Source organism: Ochotona princeps, chromosome 19 (genome assembly GCF_030435755.1).
Source record: "Ochotona princeps isolate mOchPri1 chromosome 19, mOchPri1.hap1, whole genome shotgun sequence".
Taxonomy (NCBI): domain Eukaryota; kingdom Metazoa; phylum Chordata; class Mammalia; order Lagomorpha; family Ochotonidae; genus Ochotona; species Ochotona princeps.
The window spans coordinates 11,445,864-11,467,847 of record NC_080850.1 but is presented as its reverse complement, the minus strand read 5'-3'; the positions used below and the strand labels follow the sequence as shown (position 1 = coordinate 11,467,847).

Genomic DNA, 21,984 nt, shown 5'->3' with positions numbered 1-21,984 from the left:
TAATTCAGTGATGATAGACCTATTATGTTTTCTAGTATTTTACTAAGTGTTTATGTACACTTTTGTGCTCATTATCATTTATTTTTAATAATATGTTTGTTACTAAATTTTCATTGCAGCAAAATTTGTCCATTTGAAAGTGATAATGATAACTGGTCCTTTTCATATTAACATCCTATACTTACCACTTTTTCCAAGGCCAGAAGGGATATTTTTGTAAAAGCAAAACATTGGTAACAAATAAATCATTTTGATAGAAGTCTTAGAGCAACTGGGAAACTCTTGAAGTGATAAAGATAACATTTTAGGACTTTTATGTCATGTTTATTTTTTAAGTCCAATTCTATCATAGATTTGTCATGAAATTATAGTAAAAGTAGTGCAATGTGTTCATGGCTTTGTAAGTCATTGCTGTTGTTTGAGATTGTTTTACTTGTTCTGCCATGTCATTTGATTGGAAGTCTTCCTTCAGGATTTTAGGGTTGTCCCAACAAGTACCATAAATGGTTACCTTAAAACAGCAGAAATCAACAGACTTAAAGGTACAGGAGCTTAATGTCTAACATCAAGGTCTGAGCAGGGTTAAAGGCTTCGGTGTAGAACTTTTCAATGCTACTCTGGGATTTGCTAATAGTCACTGGCATTGGTTGTCTTCCAGGGAATCATGCTAGGTACATTTATACTCTGTTACTAGGTCTTTGTGCTGTCTTCCTTCTGCAATTTTTCATCAAGATATACATTTCCCCTTTGGTAAGAGCACACTTGTACCTTAATATCCTCATTATAATTTGATCACATCTTTAAGCATATTTGATCGTACCATGGAGATTAGGACTGGAAGATGCTTTTTGGTTGATAGAACTCAATCCGTAATAAGTCTGACTCTTTTTCAGAAGGAAGGGATAGCCCTAATATTAATTTTTCAACCCTTTATGAGTTAAGTAGATGGTCTCTTTTCCCATATATTCCCTGTTATTCTGTTACAGTTTATAGTATTTTCTCATGTACTTATTTGATAGATGTGATATTTACTTAGCAAGTTATTGTAATTAATTTAATTTTATATTCTCTCCATCTAGTACTTCTAAGTCTTCAAATTAGCAGGAAAGGAATGGACTTAGAGATCCCGATAAATGTGGAAATAGGAACACCATAATCCTAAGAGATCATGTCCGTTACCTTTGCAAGGAAAATAGGTCCTTATGAAAAAAGTCCCTAGAAGAAAGAGAAGATGTTCTGTTTTTCCCAAAAATGCTTTGTTTAAAAAAGAAATGATGTGAACAGTTCAGCATTGATGAAAAGTCACATGAGTACTGCTGCTCAAGACAAGGCTTGAGCTTGGTGATTTACAAGTGGTTGACATGTTCTATTATCATTGAGTCCTTTGACAGCACTGTGTGGTGAACATGTAAAACACTGAAGAGATGGATTTATGGAGATTTTAAACAAAATCCCCAATCTCATAGTTACTAAATGGTAAAGCATTTCCCTTTAACCATTTGATTGATAGGTATGGTTGTTGGATGTTTATTATAAGATGCCAAAGAATTTATGAGAGGATCTCTTTGTTAAACTCTGTTAACTGACATGTATTTAATTAGAGATTAATGGAAACATGACTAGAATATATTTTACATCGTTCAAAAAGCAGCCAACTTAAGTGTTTAATGTGGAAATACAGGTAGCAGTGAAAAAAATTTAAACCAAAGAGACAATAATTCGCTTGCATGTACAAATTGATCCCCAAAATTGCTTGAAATTACTTAATTAGGCCACGAAACTGAATTATACTAAAAATGCCAGTATACCCTTATTAGGGTCAATAATAAAAATAATAGAGTAACTTTATGAATCATTTATAGGATACATAATGAAAATGATATCCAAATCATGAAATTTAGTATTTCAAATAGTGCCACTGCAGTTACTGTAAACAATTTGGAGATGAATGTTTAAGGTGCAGTGGGAAATTAGCTTCACAGCTCTATATTTGAGTGCTATATTACTGAATGGTTTAATGTGATAGAAATACACATAGTCAAGTAATGTATAATATCACTGACATAGTCAATGTGAAATATGTTAACAGGCTTGATTTTAAATGCTAGCTGTGTCTGAGGGTACATATAAATTTTGAGTCTCCAATTTAAAAAAAATATTTATTTTTATTGGACAGACAGATGTACAGAGGAGAGAAGAGACTGAGAGAAAGATCTTCTCTTTGCTGAACCAATCTGAAACTAGGAGCCTCTTCTGGGTCTCCCACATGGTTGCAGAGTCCCAAAGCTTTGGGCTGTCCTTAACTACTTTCCCAGGCCAGGGGCTCAAATTTTAGTCATATTTGACTAAAACTATTAAAGAAAAGAGATGCTAAATACAAATAATCACCTCTGAATCTTAGTAATTACTTAATAAAAAACAGCACTGGAAGTGTAGTTGTAGATGAATTTCTCTCATTCATGTTTTAGGAAACAGTACAAATGCTAAACAGGCTAAAATGCAAGATTTGTTTTTTCTGCATAGTGAATTCTGAAACCTAGTAGAGAAAAATATTAAATTCATTGTAAATTAAAGTGAATAATGTAATAAATGTCTACTTTTTAATAGATTACATTATATGTTTCAAAGAAAAGCAGAATGTATAATTACTATAAGTAGTTTGAAGTGCTAGTTTAAGTAAGGCAGAGGAAATTAGGTCATCCAGTATTTAGTAAGTGCTTAACATTTATCTAAAGTAGACATGAAGATGAGGAGTTAATAATAGAAAAAGACACACAGGACTTGTTTTCCAGGGAATGGTGTTCTGGTTGGGGGGAGTTAAAGGATAATCAAGAAGCCCCATGCATGAGCCCTCTGCTTGCCCATTTTGGTAATAATTACTCAGAATGTCATTGATAAAATTCATCAAATAGTATGACTACAGAGTGTGGTCATTAAGTACTTTTCTGAGATGATGCTTATGTAATGGCTAAAAGAGTGAATGAGCTGTAAATGGTGAAAGCACTGTTTTTTCAGGCAAAATGAACAAATCATAACTTCAAAGCAAAAGGTAGATAAACACCTTTTTAAGTTGAAAGCTTAAACTTTTTAAGTTGAAAGCTCTCCCTAGGATCCAGTAACTTGCTTTGCATGCTCCACATCCAGCCAAATTTGTTACCTCTTTGGCATTTTAAAATAAACTTGAGTTTATGGTTGATGTTTAACCAAACTGGAAATAAAGATGAGTTAGTAAGGGGTGTGTGGGGGGGAGACTAGAAAGGAAGAATCTGAATTCTTTTTATACCTTTTTATTTATATAAAATGAATAAATTTTGCCTATTTCACTATATACTTTTGGGATCATATTGGTGCTTCCCACCCAGACCCCCTTCCTCTTCCTGCCAGGTCTTGTATTCACATTCACCCTCCTCCTTCTTTTTCTTTATTATTATTATTTTTTTTACAATGGCATACTTAGATTTCACTTTGCAGTCACAGGCTTTAACACTCCATTAGGAAAAGATTTCAACACGTAGCAATTAGAAAAATAAAAAGGAAAGCTACTCTTCCTCAAGACTATAGAAAAAGGCTGTAAACAATAGAAAACTGTCAATCTCACACAGATTACACGGTTTTTGTATTGTGTAATAATTGCCACCGATCAGGCAAAAATATGCTATTTGTCTTTTTGGAACTGGCTTATTTCACTAAGCATAAGGGTTTCCAATTGCACTCTTTTTTATTTTTATTTTTTTGTAAAAGGCAATAATTTTGCCAAAGCCAAGCCAATATGAGTAATCAACAAATACCGAGAGAAATACAAAATGAGTAGGCCACAGATAACCAAGGCTATAGGTCTAGGTCAACCTGCACCTATACCTCGGAGGGAGGTATGTCACAGGGCTATAGGCAGCCTCAGGTGAAAGGGCCTAGGATCCCAAGCATGAGCTTTCAAAGACAGTTCAAGTGTGCACTTAAAGCAGAGAGTTATCTGAAGCAAGAGAAGGAAGCAGCAAGTTCCATGCAAGGCTATTCTGAGAAAACACTGGAGATAAGAGATGACTTATGGAACATTTTTGGTATTTCATTTAGGATAGCAACTGCCTCCTACTCGGGCAAAACCAAAATCAGAAAACAAGATCAGATCTAATAGTCAAAACCTCCAGGTGTTTCCTTAAATAAACTGACCCCTCTATTTCCCCACGCACAATAATGACTGAAGAGATACATGATAGAGATTGCAGTTGGAGTGTATAGATAAATTATACACACAGAGCATTTATATCTTAGTAATTTTCTTAACATTATATACACATGAGTTTGAGTTTTACATGTCAGTGTTATTGGCAAATACAGTGAATGATCTCACTAAACTTACCTGGCGGTGGTGTTGAAATGCTATGAGGTTTCTGGAAAAACGATGAACTGAGCTGAAGAGTTTGCACACACATTTTGAGAAATGGGATGTAATTTTTATGACCTGTTTGAGTTACTCAGTGCTCACCTGCATTTGAGGGGTTACATGGAATCCACATGCAAGGAACAAAGTGACTGTTTGGATTCACACTGCAGGGAAAAAGGAAAAATGCCTCCTGTATCCAAAGTGTTTTGCCTCCTTCCAGAGCTTGTAAGACCTTGAAACATACATGAGTATGACCTTAAGGCAGCTGTGATGCCTAAAATAAACTGTTCTGGTAACGCACATGGGGAAATTTTGCTTAAGCAACATGAACAAAATGCAGATGTTGATGTGGAATAGTATTTTATATATACTTTTTATGTAAGGTGCTTAAGGCATGTATCAGTCTTAAGACGGCATTCACAGATTCAAAAAAAAAATCAAGGCAGAAACATGAAATAGGCATGCTCAAAAGCAGAGGAACACTTACGCAGAGATGCTGAGCTCAGAATGTGTTTGATGTGCTGTGGAAGCAGAGGGAAAGTAACCGTGTTTTGAAAATGTTAACACAGAATAATTAGCTTAGGTAAGTAATGAACTTTAAAGGGAGACATCATTATAGACTAAAATCTGAACTTTATCCTCTGAATGAAGTACTAAGTTAATATATAGGTCTGTATAGGGAAGAAATGCATGGTATTAAAGAAAACCTATATAAGTTGTACATTAAAGCAGTAATTAAAGTCATTTTAAAAAGTCATATTTTGTTAAAAATTCTGGATTCCATTCTTGTCTTGTATAATTGCCTTACTGGCATTTTTAAGTGAGAAATTGTATTAGGTTGTATGTAAGGCTGTAACTTTTGGCAAACGAAAGGATATCCAAGCGTATTTCTGTCTCCATGACCTCAGTGTTTACAACCATGCCTGTAAGTTTTACATACTACTGTTCACCCTACTTCATATAACTCTAGAGGTAGCTATGAATCACTGACTATAGATCACAGGCACAGTGTTTTACACCGCTGCGTACCATACCGTTTGATTGATGTATTGTCATTGTTTCCAGTTACTTGGGTTGCTTACAGTTTTTGCACTTAGAATTATTCAAGAATAAAAATCAAGAAAGAGTAATATAGTATATTTATATATTATATAGTATAATATATATGATATATAATTATATATATTCTATATACACATACATATATAAAAGCATTGAGATGTTAAGTGATTATGAATACATCTTTTTGACATACTTTCACTTTCCTCTCATGTGACTTCCATATAATGAACTCTATCCAATAGGATATAATTTGAAAAGATTTTTGTAGAGATCACTTTGAGCATCTTTTCATACACTTACCAGACATTTTATTTTTTACATTCAATGTTTTTTCCTCTCCTTTGATCATTTTTTATTTTTTAATACATTTTATTATTGTTGCTATTATTTTATAATACAGTTTCATATTCCCTTATCCCCTCCCCAGTTCCCTCCCCCACCCCAGTTCCTCTATATCATTACTAACACATAGTTATTCATACTCAGTCTTATGTCCATCATTGTGGGTTTTCTGTTGTTTTCATCTCTTCAAAACACTTCCTTCTGATTAAATCATTCAATGATCATTTTTAATGTTGGAGTGTTGCTTTTTTTTCCATACCCACTACTCTTGAATGTATTAGAAAATATATATTAATTTTACTTGCAAATTTTTCCAGTTTACCTTTCTTGTGTATTTTTGGCCTTAATTCTCTTGTAATAAAGTTGAAGTGTTCATGCTACTGCAATAATCTACTGGACAAATGAAGAATTACACCAAATGGCAGTTGTCAAAATTCTAAGTTACTACATCTGGTTTCTAGTGTAAGGTAGAGCAGACACAATGTGCTAATGCCTGTGGAATATGAGAAGAGGTAAGAAAGGACTGAAGGTGTAATCAAATGAATGCCTGAAAGGCAAACCTGACCGTATCTGAGTATAGAGTACTTACAGGAATTCGATGGGTCTTCCAGAGAGAATAGAAGATTGTTGGATAATCAAGTCAGGGGAGATTACGATCTGGAGATAAGAATTTGGGAATTGACAGCATGTAATCCACTTTTAAAACAGGTATTTATTCATGGAAATGACTCTATTCATAGAGAATGAATAAAAATAGGAAGAAGAGACAAAATAGTCTTATGGAAATGAGGAGACATAAGCAATAAATGAAACGGTACGTCTTACCACAACTAAAGGAGTAGGCTTCTAATTTCCAAGTAAAGAAATACTTCGAGAATTGTTAGACATCAGGCTGGACCCGATAGCGTAGTGGTTAAAGTCCTCAACTTTCACGCGCCGGGATCCCATATGGACACTGGTTCTAACCCCAGATGCTCCACTTTCCACCCTGTTCCCTGCTTGTGACCTGGGAAAACAGTCGAGGACGGCCCAAAGCCATGTGAATGCAAATCAAGAATGAGAAAAAAACTATCTTGATATTGAACAAAATATACTTTAATTCACAAAGTGTTAAGAGACAAAGAAAGAATCAACTCAGTAGAAAGATGCATTCATAGTAAATGAATATGAACACTATGGTAGAGTATCCAGATTTTAAAACAAATGTTAATGTATCTAAATGGAGAAATACACTCTAATAGAGTAATAATGAGAAATAGCAACAATCCACTTTCATCAGGGGACAGATCAGCTAGACAAGTGACAAGAACAACAGAAACAAACAACTGAGCTAATTTACACTATTGACCAAATGGATTTAATTGATACCTCCAGAACTTTTCATCCCACAGCTGCAGAATTCACATTCTTAGCAACTCATTGAACATATTTGTAGTATAGACAGTATGCTAGGCCACAAAATAAGAATAAAACAATTCAATAATTTTGAAATCATGTATCATATCAGGCCACAGTGAAATGAAGTTGGAAATTAGCAAGACAGGAAATTTCAGGAACTATATAAAGACATGGAAACTAAATAGTATTCTCCTGAATGAATAATGATTCTCAGTAGAAGTCAGAAGGAAAATAAAAAAATGTTTCTGGAAACAAGTGAAAGTGACAGTGCAATGTATTGAAACCTATGAGATACAGTAAAAGCAGTGATCAGAGAAAAGTTTGTAGCAGTTAGTGCCTATATTCAGAATTTGGCAAGAAATCAATTAAAAGGTCTAATGCATCTCAAGGAACTGGACGAACCAGAGCAGATCAAACCCCAAATTATTTGGGGCTAAGAAAAAAAGAAAATTGAAATTAAGAAACCCTGTTAAAATTAGCAAAATTAGGAGATGGGTTTTTAGAAAAAGACATACAGTAAAACTGAAACATACTTGTTCCAAATACCCAGAAAATTGCAGGCAGGAAAGAAGAAGCAAGGAATGAAAACCCAACATAATAAAATCAGAGATGAAAAAGATGTTACAATGGGTGCACTAAAATTAAAAAAAAATCATAAGGAAATATTACTCAGTTAAATGTCAATAAAACCATAAACCTGGAAATAATACAGATTTCTAACACATGCATTTACAAAATTTGATGCATGAAGCATTGGAAAATCCATATAGAACAAGCACTGATAAAGACACTCCCAACAGATGAAAGCCTAAGAAGGAAAGACTTCACTGCTGTATGCCACCAAACTTTTAAGAAAAAACAAATTTCAACATTTTTAAGCTGACAAAATCAATTGAAAGGGACAGAGTCTCCCAAAACTCCTTCTTTGAAGCCAGTGTCACTATAATTCCAAAACAAAACAAAACAAAACAGAGTACAGCAATGAAAAAGAACCATTGAACAATATTCCTAAATTGCATTGACATAAACTCTATTTTATACTTTGTACAGACATCAACTCACAATGTCAAGAAACTACACCAAAGATTTGGTAGCATCAAAAAACTGCAAGATGTTGGCACAATTACTCCTTGAGTAAGATTTCAGAAGCACACTCCATTATGTCAAAAATAGATCAGTGTAATTACATCAAGCTGAGAAGCCTCTGTACTGCAAAGGAAACACTCAACAAAGTGAAGAGACAACCAACAGAATGGAAAGAAATAGTTGCAAACAACACACTGCTGAGTAAAGGATTAACATCCTGGATCTTTAAAGAGTTCAAGGAATACAGCAACAACAAAATAGATAATCTTACTAAGAGCTTCAAGAGACAGAAATAGACATTTTTTGAAGGATGAAATACAAGTGGCCAAAAGACACATGAAAGCATGTTCAAGGTACTATCCATTGTGGAAATACAAATAAAAACCACAATGAGGTTTCATCTCACCCCAGTTAGAGTGGATATCATCCAAAAACTTAATGTTACAACTATTGATGATGCGAAGAAAAATGTACTCTGCATTAGTGAGATACAGTCTGTTCCTCAGAATCTGACAATACATATACCACCTGATCTAGCTACCCCACTTCCAGGAATAAACCTCAAAGAAATGCAGTCAGCATGTGAAAGAATTATCTGTACTGTCATATATGTCAGCTCATTTCACAATAGCCAAGATATATAACCAACACAATGTCCATCAACACATGACTACATAAAGAAAATCTGCTATATGTGCTTAATGGAATACTACTCAGCCTTAAAAAGCAATGAAACCATGTCTTTTGCAACAAAATGATTGCAGTTGTGAAAAATTAGATTTAGTTAAATAAACCAGACTGGAAAAAAGAAAAATAGAATTTGTTTCCTCTGATTAATTGTAACTAATAGGAACTATTTGGTTTTAAAGCTTTAATGTAACTCAATTTTAACTGACATCCTGGAATGACTGTTTTCAGCAAATCTTGCCTATACTATTTTGGAGCAGTTAACTACTACATTTTTTTCTTGTTTTGCAGAACTCTTTGTTTTAGAGATGAATTGATTCTGTGACTATAAAGTAAATTGAAAGTTTGACATTGCTAAAAAAAGACTGTGTTTTCTGAATTTTAATGGTCTAAAAAAACAGATTTTATGTATTTTCTCTTTTTACAGCTCCAATAAAATGATCACACTTTCCTCATTTTTCTTCTTTCCTGCAATACCCTTCCCTTCAGTCAGTTTTATAAGGCCATATTTTTCTCTACTCTATAGTCACAAGTTTAATTAGCCACTTTTTATATTATTCAACAAATAAAATGTGTAAAGACTAAAGTTCCACTGGAATATGAGCAGATACTGAAAAGACAAATTATACCAGAGTGACAATTCCATTTCTCTCTCTCTCTCTCTCTCTCTCTCTCTCTCTCTCTATATATATATATATATATATATATATATATATATATACACACACACACCCATATATATGTGTGTATATTATATTCTGGATTAGCTGCTGTATATCAGAAAACATATGCTATTTGTATTTTTGAAATTTGCTATTTGTATATTTGACTATGCATAGTAGGCTCAGGTTTCATTCATTTTGCTGCAAAAGACAGGATATGATTACTTTTGGAACTGAGTAGTATTCCCTGGTGTATATATACACCAGATTTTCTTTATCTAGTCATTAATTGATAAAAATCTGGGTTGATTTCATATCTTAGTTAAGGTGAATTATGCTACAATAGCCATGTTGTGCAAATACCTCTCTCATCTGCAGATTTCAGTTTATTTGGGTGAATTCCCAGCAGTGCAATGGAGAAGGTGGGAAAAAGGAATAGAAAGGAATTGGGAAATATCATTATATTGTTACTCTTATCTGTGAGATCCATGAAATATATGTTATATGTATTAGTAAATTAAGAATTTCAATAAAACATACTAGACCAAGCCTCCATTATCCCCATCAGTTTTTGTGATTTGCTATGTAATATGATTTAATTTTATATACTGGTGTTTGTAATTTTAGTATATTTCCTTTCAATTTTTGGAAAAGTGTCATGGTTTCAAGCTTCAGGATTAATGTTCAGTTTCACTTTATGCTGAATGTATGTTTTTTGACTTGAAGGGTTGGATGCTTGAACATGAAGCTGTTAGGAGTACAGCCGTGCCTTGTAAAAGCTTGACTTAAAATACTTCATTTCCTAAATGATATGCACTTTGAAAAACAATCCATTTAAATAAGTTCGTGAAATATAACATGTTATTTGGTAAATACCATGTATTCATTTTGAGTAATAGTTGATTATGTTTGACTGCCTTCTTTTTATTATTAATGGTAGGTAGCACCTGCTCTGCTTTCTATCTGCTGTTCTAAGCAACTGGCTTTCACTGTAGCTGTTCTTTAAGTCCTTTTTATCCACATATTTTGTTGTTGGTAGTTTTATAATGAAGTGTAAATATTCATTGACAGAATACATGAACTGAGGTTGGTAGTCTTGATTACTTAGCTTTGTCCTATATAGTTGTTTTCAAAAGGTTTAATTGGTGAAAAATAACCAGGGTTACATTGTGATAGATGTATCCCCAAAAGGGTCACTAGCAGCAACTAGTCTTAAAGCTGTGAAATCTCTTTCCAAGAAAAAATGGTCACATATTTATTAAACATTTCAATTCTTTCTCTTTTAACGAATTCTGTTAACATCAATGTATATTAGATAGTTTCATTTGCTGACATCATTTTGGCCCTCCATGTCATCTAGGCAATGCTTGGTTTTTTAACCTACAATACTTGGTATTCTCTGAAATATTTGAACTTTGAAGCCACTTGAGTAGATGAGTGTTTGAATTACTCAAGGGAGTACTTTGCAAAAACACTTTGCCTTAAGTCTTTGGACATTTACTAGCTCACCTCTGTCTAAACCAAAATGCTCAGAGATAATACATCTATATCCTTATAATGGAAAATATTTGGTACAGGTATATTTAAGTGTTGCTGCCTTCAGAATCGCTTAACATTCCTCCAATCACACGGGACATTGTAATCTGCCTACGATACCCTGAAATCAGCTTAGGATAATGCCTGTCAAGAAAGCTTAACTATGTAAAAACTCCTTGCATACCTCAAATTTGTCCTTGAACTGCCATGCCTCCATCTTTACACCTTTTTAGAGACACAAGGGTGAAAATTCTGAAGGAGTGCCTCAGCTTCCCCCTTGCTGTTTCCAGTTGGGCCAATACCTCATTTGCTGTGTCATTTCCACCATGGTCTCTCCTTAGTACGTGTTCGTTTCAGCTCCTTGATAATTGTGAAGGAAACTTAACAATTCACCTAATGCCTCTTTGGTGTAAGCTATAGGACTAATTCCTCTGGCAAACAAGTGATTTCTTCAGTGCCACTTACACCATTTTTCATACCAGCAGCTTACATTATTGGATGGTGAAGTTGCTGTGTTTTCAGTATTATTCCACATCAAGTTAGTGTTTTCTAATCTACCCTGTTGTTTTCCAAGGTTCATATTAAATTCCAGGGGGTATACATGTTACATTGCTAAAAAATGTGTAGGGGATTTTAGTCGGAACACTTTAACTCTGTACATAAATTTGAAGAGCATATTTTTATTTATTCTACAATTCCTGCTTTGCACAGCTTACTTAAACTTCTATTGCTTTTTCCCTCTTGTTTTTCATCTCAGTGAAAGGCACCCCCCCAAAAAAAAGTTGATGGAAAATAATAAGTACTAAGGAAATAATTATGCATTCTTTTCAGAAGAATTTTGCACAGAGTAACCTTTTAATTCTCATTTTCCAAAAATATCTTGACGTATATTTTGTTAAGCTGAAAATCAGTATTTTCACTTTAACTTAAGGGACAATTGATATTTGAACAGGATGTAAGAACCCTCTCAGAACTAGAAGAGAAGTTGAAATATCTGCACTTGATTGTATCTGTGGTTCAAAATGTTTAAATGATACTTACAAAGGAAATTACTGTTAAAACAAAAATCAATAGGATTCACAAGTGAAATGTGTGTTTTCCCTTGCAGAATCACACTATTTCATACCTACCCAGGGGATGGCTTTACAAGGAAGTCACAAGCGAAATAAAAGAAGGAGTAGCGTGATGTGAGTCTATCAGTGGCTGAGAGCACCGCAGAACTCTTTTCCTTCTGGATATATGTTATATTAGCTACATAGTAAATTTAAGTTTCAGCAAAAAACATTTCAGGGTTCATGAAATTAGGATAAATGACTTTTGAAGACTTAAAGTATGGCTGCCAGTTGTGGCATTGTCCATGAAGTAATACATACAGTTTTTCAAAAAAGATTCTAACCAGGATTCATCCACATACTAATTTCTAAATTGGCTTTCAAGTGTCCTACTGAGTTATCAAGCTGGAAGCCCCGAAGAAGGCAAAAGAGTCCGTACATTTTATAGTTAATAGTATGTCAGTTGATTCTTGTGTGAAACATTTGGAAGCATAGATTAAAATCTTTTCCTCTTCAGTTAGCTTTGAGCCTGATCAGCTTCAAAGCCCAGACGGAAAATTGCCATCCAAAGAGACTGACATAGAAGCACACAGTTTAAAAATTCAGCAATGAAAGTAGTGCTGTACGCATAATCTAAGACTAGCTAGTCCGTGTGATGTTGTATTTAAATGAGAAAATAACAAAAAAGAAAAACTAAGATGGAATGAAGTTTCAGCAAGTGGTGTAGGTGGCCTTTTGAGGGACAGACTTGAAGCAGCTACAGGAAATACTTATTTTGTCAGTTGATGTCAACTGAAGATTAGAGAAGATGTTCACAGTAGTAGAGGCAGTGGTTCCAACGCCAGCCTGATATTCATGTGACCTATTGTCATTTTAATTGTTAAACTGATTCCATAGCCAATGAGCCAGAGCAGGGGGTTGCACTTTTTGAGAGATCAGTTTCCACTTGAGTGCATCTGAGAAGCCAGTAACTCCAGACTGGGCTTTTGGTGAAAATCTGACCTTGTACTTGCTGCATCTCTCCTAAGTGTTTGACTTAGTAGCAGAGTACCTTACTCCCTGGTACAATCAGGATCAATATTTACTAAATACTTCATGAACTGTATTCATTTCTGAAGCAGCCACTGCATGCCCTTCCTGTCCTGTCATACGGTAATTTGAAATGTGATACATTTCTTAAGTTTTGCATTAAGTTCTTTGCAGGAAAATAAAAGGCATACTAACAATGATTTGCAATAGTCAGTTTATATTCATCATTAGATATGTCTACTCCCTTTACTAAGATTCGTTGTAAAACTCTTAATGTATTATTACTCTTTTTGTCTCTTTTGCCTTTTTTTTCCCCTCAAGGTGGTTTAAATTCATACACAAAACATTAAGCTTGCATGACACATTTTGCTGCTACTTCGTAAAACAAGTACAATAAGTTGCATAAACAGAAATTACAATTTTTGCTAAATGTCTATTGATAGTCTAGAATAATTTGAGCAAATACAGAATTTCAGAATAATTATAAATGGAATTCTTGAAAAATTTTAGGAGGCTGTATTTGTCATTACAAGGGAGTTGACAAAAATACTCAGAAATAGTAGTATATATAATCTAATCCATGAAAAATGAAATTCTTTGTTCTGGTGGGGAAATGAGTTATCTGTAAGATGATAACCTTCAGTTGGTTTAGCCATCTGAGTCAAAATTCTTTCTGCAAAGATTTACAAAAAGTGTCTTTTAAAAATAAAATAACAACCTTGAAAATGCTAACAGTATAAAGCAAGTTGTTCCATCCTGTGTGCTATCTTCAGTATCTGTTGAATAAAAAGAGGAATGTTTAATTTTCATACTCTAATTCAGAAACTATTGTAAAAGAAAAATAATTTTCCAGAGGTCTAAATCAAACGAATATGCCACATGCAGCAATAAACTAAAGTTCTCTTGAAAACAAAACAGAAAGAGAAAGAAAGAAAGAATACGAATCTGTAGGATAACATGGATATTTGAGATGATTTAAACAACCAGATTTTTTTTTAAAAAAAAGGTAGTTTACTTGGGCCTAGTGCGGTAGCCTAGTGACTAAAGTGCTTACCTTGCACACATTGGGATCTCATATGGGTGCCTGTTCATATCCCAGCTGCTCCAGTCCCCATCCAGCTCCCTGCTTGTGACTTGAGGAAGGAGTCAAGGATGATCCAAAGCATTGGAATCCTACAACTACATGGGAGACCCGGAAGAAGTTCCGGGTTCCTGGCTTGAGATTGGCTCAGCTCTGATGGTTGTTCCATTTGGAGAGCGAGTCAATGGATGGAAGATCTTTGTCTCTCCTCTTCTTTGTATATCTGACTTTACAATAAAAAGAAATATATCTTTAAGTAGTTTTCTTAAGGGAACTGAAGGCCTTGTAATAGAAATCTAGAACATTATAGGATTTGAACAAGAGAAAATCCATGTGACTCTATTGGGGCAGATGAACAGGAAGTGGTTACATCATTGGCTTGAAGTAAATATTAACTATCAAATGAGCTGAAAATTGCACAAAATGTGGAGTTTGGTCATATAATAAATGGGATTGATTAAAAATCCTGGATAATTGTCCAAAGCTTATCTATCATTTTCTTCATTTCTCCCTCTTCTGTGTTTGTCTAGTGTAGAGTGTGTGTGTGGATTTATTTCTTTCTTTGACTTAAGTGTAGTATAACTACATACTTTTGGAAAATATATCTTTGGCTCTTAGTTTCATAAATGCTGTTTAGTGCTTGTCCCAGACTTGCAAAGCACTTGCTCCCTCTGTCTGTGTCCCTCTCTGTCTCTCTCTCTTGTCTTCAATTATTAAATAAAAAATATTTTCATGTTGTGAAAAAAAAACTTTTTCTACATAGTCATTAGTTGATCCACCCCCAAGAGAGGGCCTCACCTCCTCTGGATCATGGCAGAATGGCAGGAGCTAGTCCCATGGAGTCACTATCTACTTGGATCTTGCTTAAAATTTTGCCTAGAGTATCTTCTTGGATTCTCAAAAAAACCCTTTCACATATCATCATAAGGATGAGTGAATTGAGCCCAGAAACTAAAAGTACATTTGTGACGATTCCATACCTTGGCAGCGGCAGATACCCCAATGATGGTTCCATAAATACTTTTTGTTGCAATTGCAGTATTCAATTTCTGTTGGTGTTTAATGAGAATTTGCTTTCCCTGGAGAAGGTCCGCATTCCTAATGACAAACAACATTTGATAACTTTATGCTGATTAAGATTCTTAATGGATCTATAGTACATAGTAGGAACTTAGTAAAATGAAAAGCAGAATAGATTTTCAGTAGGAAGAATTCTAATACTGTTGATAATTAGAAATAAAAAGTAAGAGTGATGGATAACATTTAAATCTGATTATGTTTTTTATATGAAATAGCAGAAATGGATGTGGCAGATGTGAAAACCACAAAACTGTGGCATAAAAATCCCAATTTCTAATACCTCAAATTCTGTATTTATGCTTTTTGCTTTCATTTTTTCTTAATTCTCAAAGAACTATTTTCACTCAAGTTAGTATCATTAATAGGGTTTCTGTGTTTTCTTTCTGAAATCATAGGGTTTTTTTTTCCTTTTTGGCAATTTCAAAAAAGAGAGATACTTAATATCAATATGAATAACACATGTGCTCATTGCAGCATAATGTTGGTACAATCTGTGCTTGATACAGTTATAAATATGTCTTTGAAAGCATTTTTCTGTATTTTAAATAAAGGCTATAGAAAGCCGGCGAGAAGGATCTCGTCTTGTTAATATCACAAGCTGTTTCCCCACCTGCACTCAGAGCAGCTTTAGTCCAGCAGCTGTCTGGGTTCGTGTTGGCACATTGCTGTCTGCACAGGAGCCCCATGGCTTTTACAGAAAATGAATAGACCGCAGTTCCGATGGGGGTCTTTAATAATCCTTCCTCTAATGCTACCATGTGTGAGCATCAGGCTTTGCAGGGGTGTGAGGTGTGGAGCTTCAGGAGGATTATTGAAAGCCGCTCAATTTCTAAAGGTAGAAAAGAGCATTACACAAAGCAGACAGTGCTTTGCCTTTGTCTTGCATGGGGATCCAGTGTAGTTTATGTTGACATTAGAGTTAGGTGTCCAGCATTGTACAAGAATTGGATATAATTACATGGTTCGTTTCATTTGGCCTCCTTTGACATGGTCATACAAAACCCAGCATACATTTTTCATTAGTTTTATTAAGCAAATATTTGCTGTGAACATACTAACCTAGTGAAAACAGATGTCTGTCTAGCAGCATCTCTGAACATTCAATCCTGCGGGGGTGGGGTATGTGTACATTTGATTGCCTATATGTGATTGAATGGTCACTGGACTTTCAGGAATAAGGCAGTAGTTGTTCTTCCTAATCTATTCTTCTTTCCCTCTCAAGAACTGCTGGTAGTGTTGCCCATGGTAATCAATCGTGGTATCTTAGGCCATAGGAATACATGGAAAATGATTTGTTGCTGGAGAAAATTCTTTGTGAAATCTGAATTCTGTTGCCTTACTTTTAAGAACCTTGCATACTTGGCTTTGTGATGGTTCAGAGAATATTTGAGGACTAGAATATAACAGTCATTTGCTTGTAGAAATACTATGTATAGCTGCACATTCAAAGCATTGAAGCCTCATGAGCTAATTCTTGTCCAGCATTTCATTTTAATTTAACTTGCAAAAATCTATAATCATTGAATTGTTACTGGGTAGAGATTTTTATGTCCAGTGGTATATTCATAAATGGTATTCTCAGTATAGTAGTGTGTTTTCTTTATAGATAACACATGAACTTAGGCACTTAAAAAATGAGAACAAATGTCACGAGACTTTACACCACAAATTCTCTTTCCTGTACATCAAGAGACGGTCTATAAGAGCCCAAATAGGTGACAGGCTGAATATGTTTCATGGGGTGAGACACACATACCTCTGAAGAAGTGTCATCTCATAGAAAGACTTGAAAAAGCAATTGGAGATTTCTGGGTGTATTAATGGGCAACCCAGTCAATGCATGCAGAATATGGTTCTATGGCATGTGAAACCTGCCATTGTTGAAACACAAAATAAATTTAAAAGCATAAAACCACTCAGAAAATGAGCCAGCAAAGCACATAAATCACATCATAAGGAATATTTTATTTTGCCTTAAAATTCTCAAAATGAAAAATACACTGATGAGAAATAAGGCCAAGGTCAGCGTGCTTATGTTTGTGGTTTTAGAAGGTACTTCTTGCAGAGTGGAGTGCAGACTTGAGAGGAACCAGAAAAAGAGTGACCAGTTAGGAGGAGGTTGCAAGTGCATAGTCATATAATGAGAGATTTGTCAAAGAACTTACAATAGGTGAGACATTTTGTAAATGTGTCATAACTTACTGAAGTGATGGAATGAGGGTGTTAGGTCTCTAAATTGGCGTAACTGATGTAGGCCATTTTTTGTTAAGATTTATAGAACATTACACTGGTAGGGTGTCATGTAACATACAATAGTAGCTTGCATCTCCATTGCTCTGGGTATTTGGAAGTACTAAACATTCGCTTGATTTTGCACCATACCATAGATGCAGTTCACAGGCCTGGAGGTCCAAATAGCCAATGGCTGATTGCAATAGAGCTTGGCAGGACTCTCGTGCCTGTCACTGCCTTTACACAGTCTGTACGCAGACTAAAGACGAGTGTGGTTACCAATGACCTCCTTAAAGTTAAAACAGCTCTCACAGTACTTTGCCCTAATATTGTCAAGAAGCACAATTCCTTTCCCAGAAATCTGCTCTAATTGGATTCAGTGGACCTTAACTGGCTTGTCACAGCTATGCTCAGGGTGAAGGTGAAATCTTTCAGGAGTTTGTTCCTGAAAATAAGAGTTGAATATCTCTGGTGAATGCACTGTAAAAGTACATTTATTTATGCCTTTCTTTATCATACTACTTCCTAATGTCTTTATTATATATGAAAAATGACACAAAAAACAGGCTATAGAGTGTTATTCTTATGTGATGGGCTTATGATTTTAACTATATGAGGATATATGAATATACAATTTGAGTCTGAAATAATTAAATTTTAGCATTGGTATTTTAATTTTCTAACAGGTGGGAAATTGTCGTAAAAACCACACTCTTTATGAGGATTCGGGCAGGTGTCCTGGATAATCACTTGATCGAGAAGAGAATCTTAACACCTTGGTAAGTAGTTTTGTTAAGCTGATCAAATTTGGGTGGCATATAAATCATGCTTTACATTCCTAAGCCAAATTTTCTTAATTTGTTTGAGGTTAATGGATTATTAACATTTTGTGAGATTTTATATATTAAACACATGCATATATAAGATATGCATATATATGAATGCACACATGCATTAATGCAAAAATACTCTAGAAAAACTGTATGTGCCTACGTTAAGCGGTAGAATAGATGGAGCACTTCTGGAAAGTATGCACACATTTTTTTCACACAAATATCATCATGTCCCAGATAGTAAAAACAGGATGTTCTGAATTGTGCAAACAATAAATTATGTAAAGCATTTTGGCTCTGTGTTTCTGTTAAGGGAGATGCTATTGTGTACTTGGCCTACTTCCTGTGGAGACACAGTGATGTTTTAATAAGTAATGGAATGTAGTTTGTCTATTTATGTGCTAGAAGAAATATTATAGGCAGAAATTAGAGATAGGACTTCCAGAATGATTGATATCTGTCTGGCATGTGTGTGTGAAAGAGAGAAAAAAGAACTGCTCTTTGAAAGAGAAAATGAATGTTTCTGGAGGAAAGCCCACTGGAAGGTAAGCCAATCTGAGATGGTTCTGTTAAACGCAAAGGCTGAAATAACACATGCCCCTCACTTCTCAATTTTGGATTAAAAAATTCTGCTGTTCACCTTTCTTGAACTTGATTTCCTAACAAACAAGTTGACATTAAATCCTCCTGTCTTAGAAATTTTAATGTTATTGTAGTATATGGAGTTTGTCGCTTAGAAGTAGAAAAGGCATTTCTCAACACATACAACTTGGGCTCCCTTTTGTTCTGAATATAATTCTAGTATCCTTAGTGAGTTATTTGATTATGTCTCTGGATTTGAGAATTGAGTTGTGATACACATAGGACAGAATGAAGCAAGTAGTGATCTTCAGGTGAATCAACTTCTAAAAGTGTCCATCACTGGTGTTAAATTGTCTATTTGTTCCTTTGTTGATGTCTAGGAAAAGAAAAGACAGCATTTTTTCAAAGATTCATTGTTATGCCATAAATTGTTGTATTTATCATATTCCTCAAAGTAGTCATGTTTATGAAATTCTGCTACCCTTTGTCAGTTTGTACACTCTCAGCAAATGAATTGTGATAGTAATGGACTATTTGATTTAAGTGTGGGATTGAATAGATGTTGCTTCTTTGAAAGAAAGGAGATCTCATGAAATGGTATGAATAGTCAGCTCTGAGAATAAAACTTTTGACTTCCCCAAGGAATCTTATATGGAATTGGCTTTAGCCAAATTGCATTCTATTCAGTACTGGGCCAGGGCCCAGTCAGAAAAGTTGAAACAGGGCCTTTATTCTTTGCCTCAAACCCTAATTTTAAAAAAAAATCCTCTAGTTTCTGATTAATGACACCCCTGATTTTGATTCATATTATCCTATTATTCATTACATGGAAGAAAAAGAAGTCACTTTTTTTCAATTTAATTTTAAAAATTAGGGCTAGCAGTGATGGAATTTAAAATCAAATTATCCTGTCAGATTGACAGATAAATCTCAGGAGTTTCTAATGAGATTTTCCACTGGCACGACGCTATACTTTTCCCTTGCCCAGACTCCTTCATTCCAGGCGTTGACAGTGAGTGACAGTGAACATCTGTGTTTTGAAGTATGGAGCTTTTCGTGGCATTTTGGTGTGCATTGCAAAATTTGGGGGTAGTTTGCTTCCTTGTTTGTTCTATGTTAAAGGGGGAGAAGTATATATACACAGGTGTCACATAGGTATGTCTGTTACTGTGGAAAGCTATAGATAATTATCGTATACACCAATTGGATTATATGGCATAAATGCATCAGATTTTCCCTTGCCTTTCCATGTGAGTATTCTTCAAGGAATTTTTAGTACAGTATGTATAATTATGGTAACCTGTTGTAACGGATTTGTAACTCTTTCCATAGTATTAGGTACTTACTATTCCTTAGTTAAGACTTTGGTTTTATGTAATAAAGACATTGTTTATTGGTGTTTAAAACACCAGTTGTCAACTGGGGTAGTGGAGGTGTAGTACATTTCTTTATAAGATAATGTTTCTCAGAAAAGTGAGCAGTATATTCATTTTTACTTGCTAAATAACTATATTGCTGCTTGGTACTTGGAAATGTCTTGCAGAAAGGGAATATAGAAGTTGTAATGGAATCCTGTCTATTAAGGGTATCTTGGATTTGAAAGCATTGTGTGGGGTTGATTATAGGCCATCATATGCCTGTCTCTGATTAAGGGAGAGCTTGATGAAACATCTTGAGGCTTCAGTTTATTCACATGTGCAGGACAAAGGGTTTTTATGTCTATTTTTCATAAATGTTTTAGTAGTTGGAAACTTAATCTATGCTACAGAACTTTGCTTCTTTTCTACAGTTGTAGTTTTGAACGTTGTTGCAGTTCTTGAAACAGAGGACATTAAGTACTGGGTGTCCCTTGAGCAGTCTGATTTGGTTACTTAATTATGATTCCAAAATGAGAAATGGTGAGAAGGTTGGGTAATAATTCAAGGAACAGATGATATGCAGAAGAAAATGTGGTAAGGCACCTATGTGTGGGCCCTGAAGAGCTGTACATACTGTACATTAGTTAAGAGTCTTAATAAAAGAACAGAAGGAAGGAAAAATAACACAAGACAAAGAATGAATTACTTAAGATTAAATAGTTTCTATTACAGAAATAGGCTACATGGAGAGCTAATGGCAAGCATTTTCTACAGACAGATGGAATGCTCTCATCTCCCAGTAGTATTGATATGAAGTCTCTGTTAAGATTCATTTTTCCTGAAACATTTGCATATAAATATAAACATCATTACTAGGGGCTAATTGCCCTGTAGGAACTAAAATGTGGGAATGAGCATCTTTAGTCGTTTTTATTATTATTTTTTAAAGTATCTCTAACACACATCATATTTGGTACTGCATGGCTGCAACAGATAATTACCACCATTAAGAATCTCAAACGCAAAATCAAAACCATTTGGAATGGCTTCCAGGGCAACCCAGCACAGTGAGTAGCCACCAAAATGAGTATATGAGGTTTATGTTCATGCATATTCATAAGGGCACTTAATTCGACATTCATAGTAGGGGGCTTTTGAAAGCTTGTCAAGAGAGCAGCCCCAACAAGACCAAACATCAAAGGTAAGAAGATGCAGCATATCTTGTTCTCACACACATACAAATACTGCTTGCAGAAGGCACTGAATAACACCAAAGGAATTATTTATTTTAACTACTCAGAGGAGATGGCAATTTGTAAGAAGATGTAAACCACAAACCTTTGCTTTTATCATTCATCTTATTGATTAGGAAGGTCAAGAGGAGAGATATTTAATGTCTAGATCATACCCACAGTTTTGGCCACATGGGCACATAGATTTCGTGATTACTATTACTTGGTAGTGTGAGGAGAAGGAGAAGTGTGAGGGCATTTGCTGCTCTCAGGGGAAAAGGAAAAAAAAAGCAATGAGAAAAAAATTGAGCCATGGTTGGGATGCTGCTTGTGTCTGGAACTTGGCCTGTT

The 21,984-nt window shown here is 34.8% G+C and overlaps 1 long non-coding RNA gene across 1 annotated transcript in view; it reads left to right on the top strand.

The window, feature by feature from the left end:
• LOC131482620 (uncharacterized) overlaps positions 1–21,984 on the top strand; it is a 140,380-nt gene that overhangs the window by 2,418 nt on the left and 115,978 nt on the right. Inside the window, exon 2 of the long non-coding RNA XR_009247168.1 lies at positions 18,315–18,407. This is a non-coding gene — a long non-coding RNA (uncharacterized LOC131482620). The remainder of the gene's footprint in view (positions 1–18,314; positions 18,408–21,984) is intronic.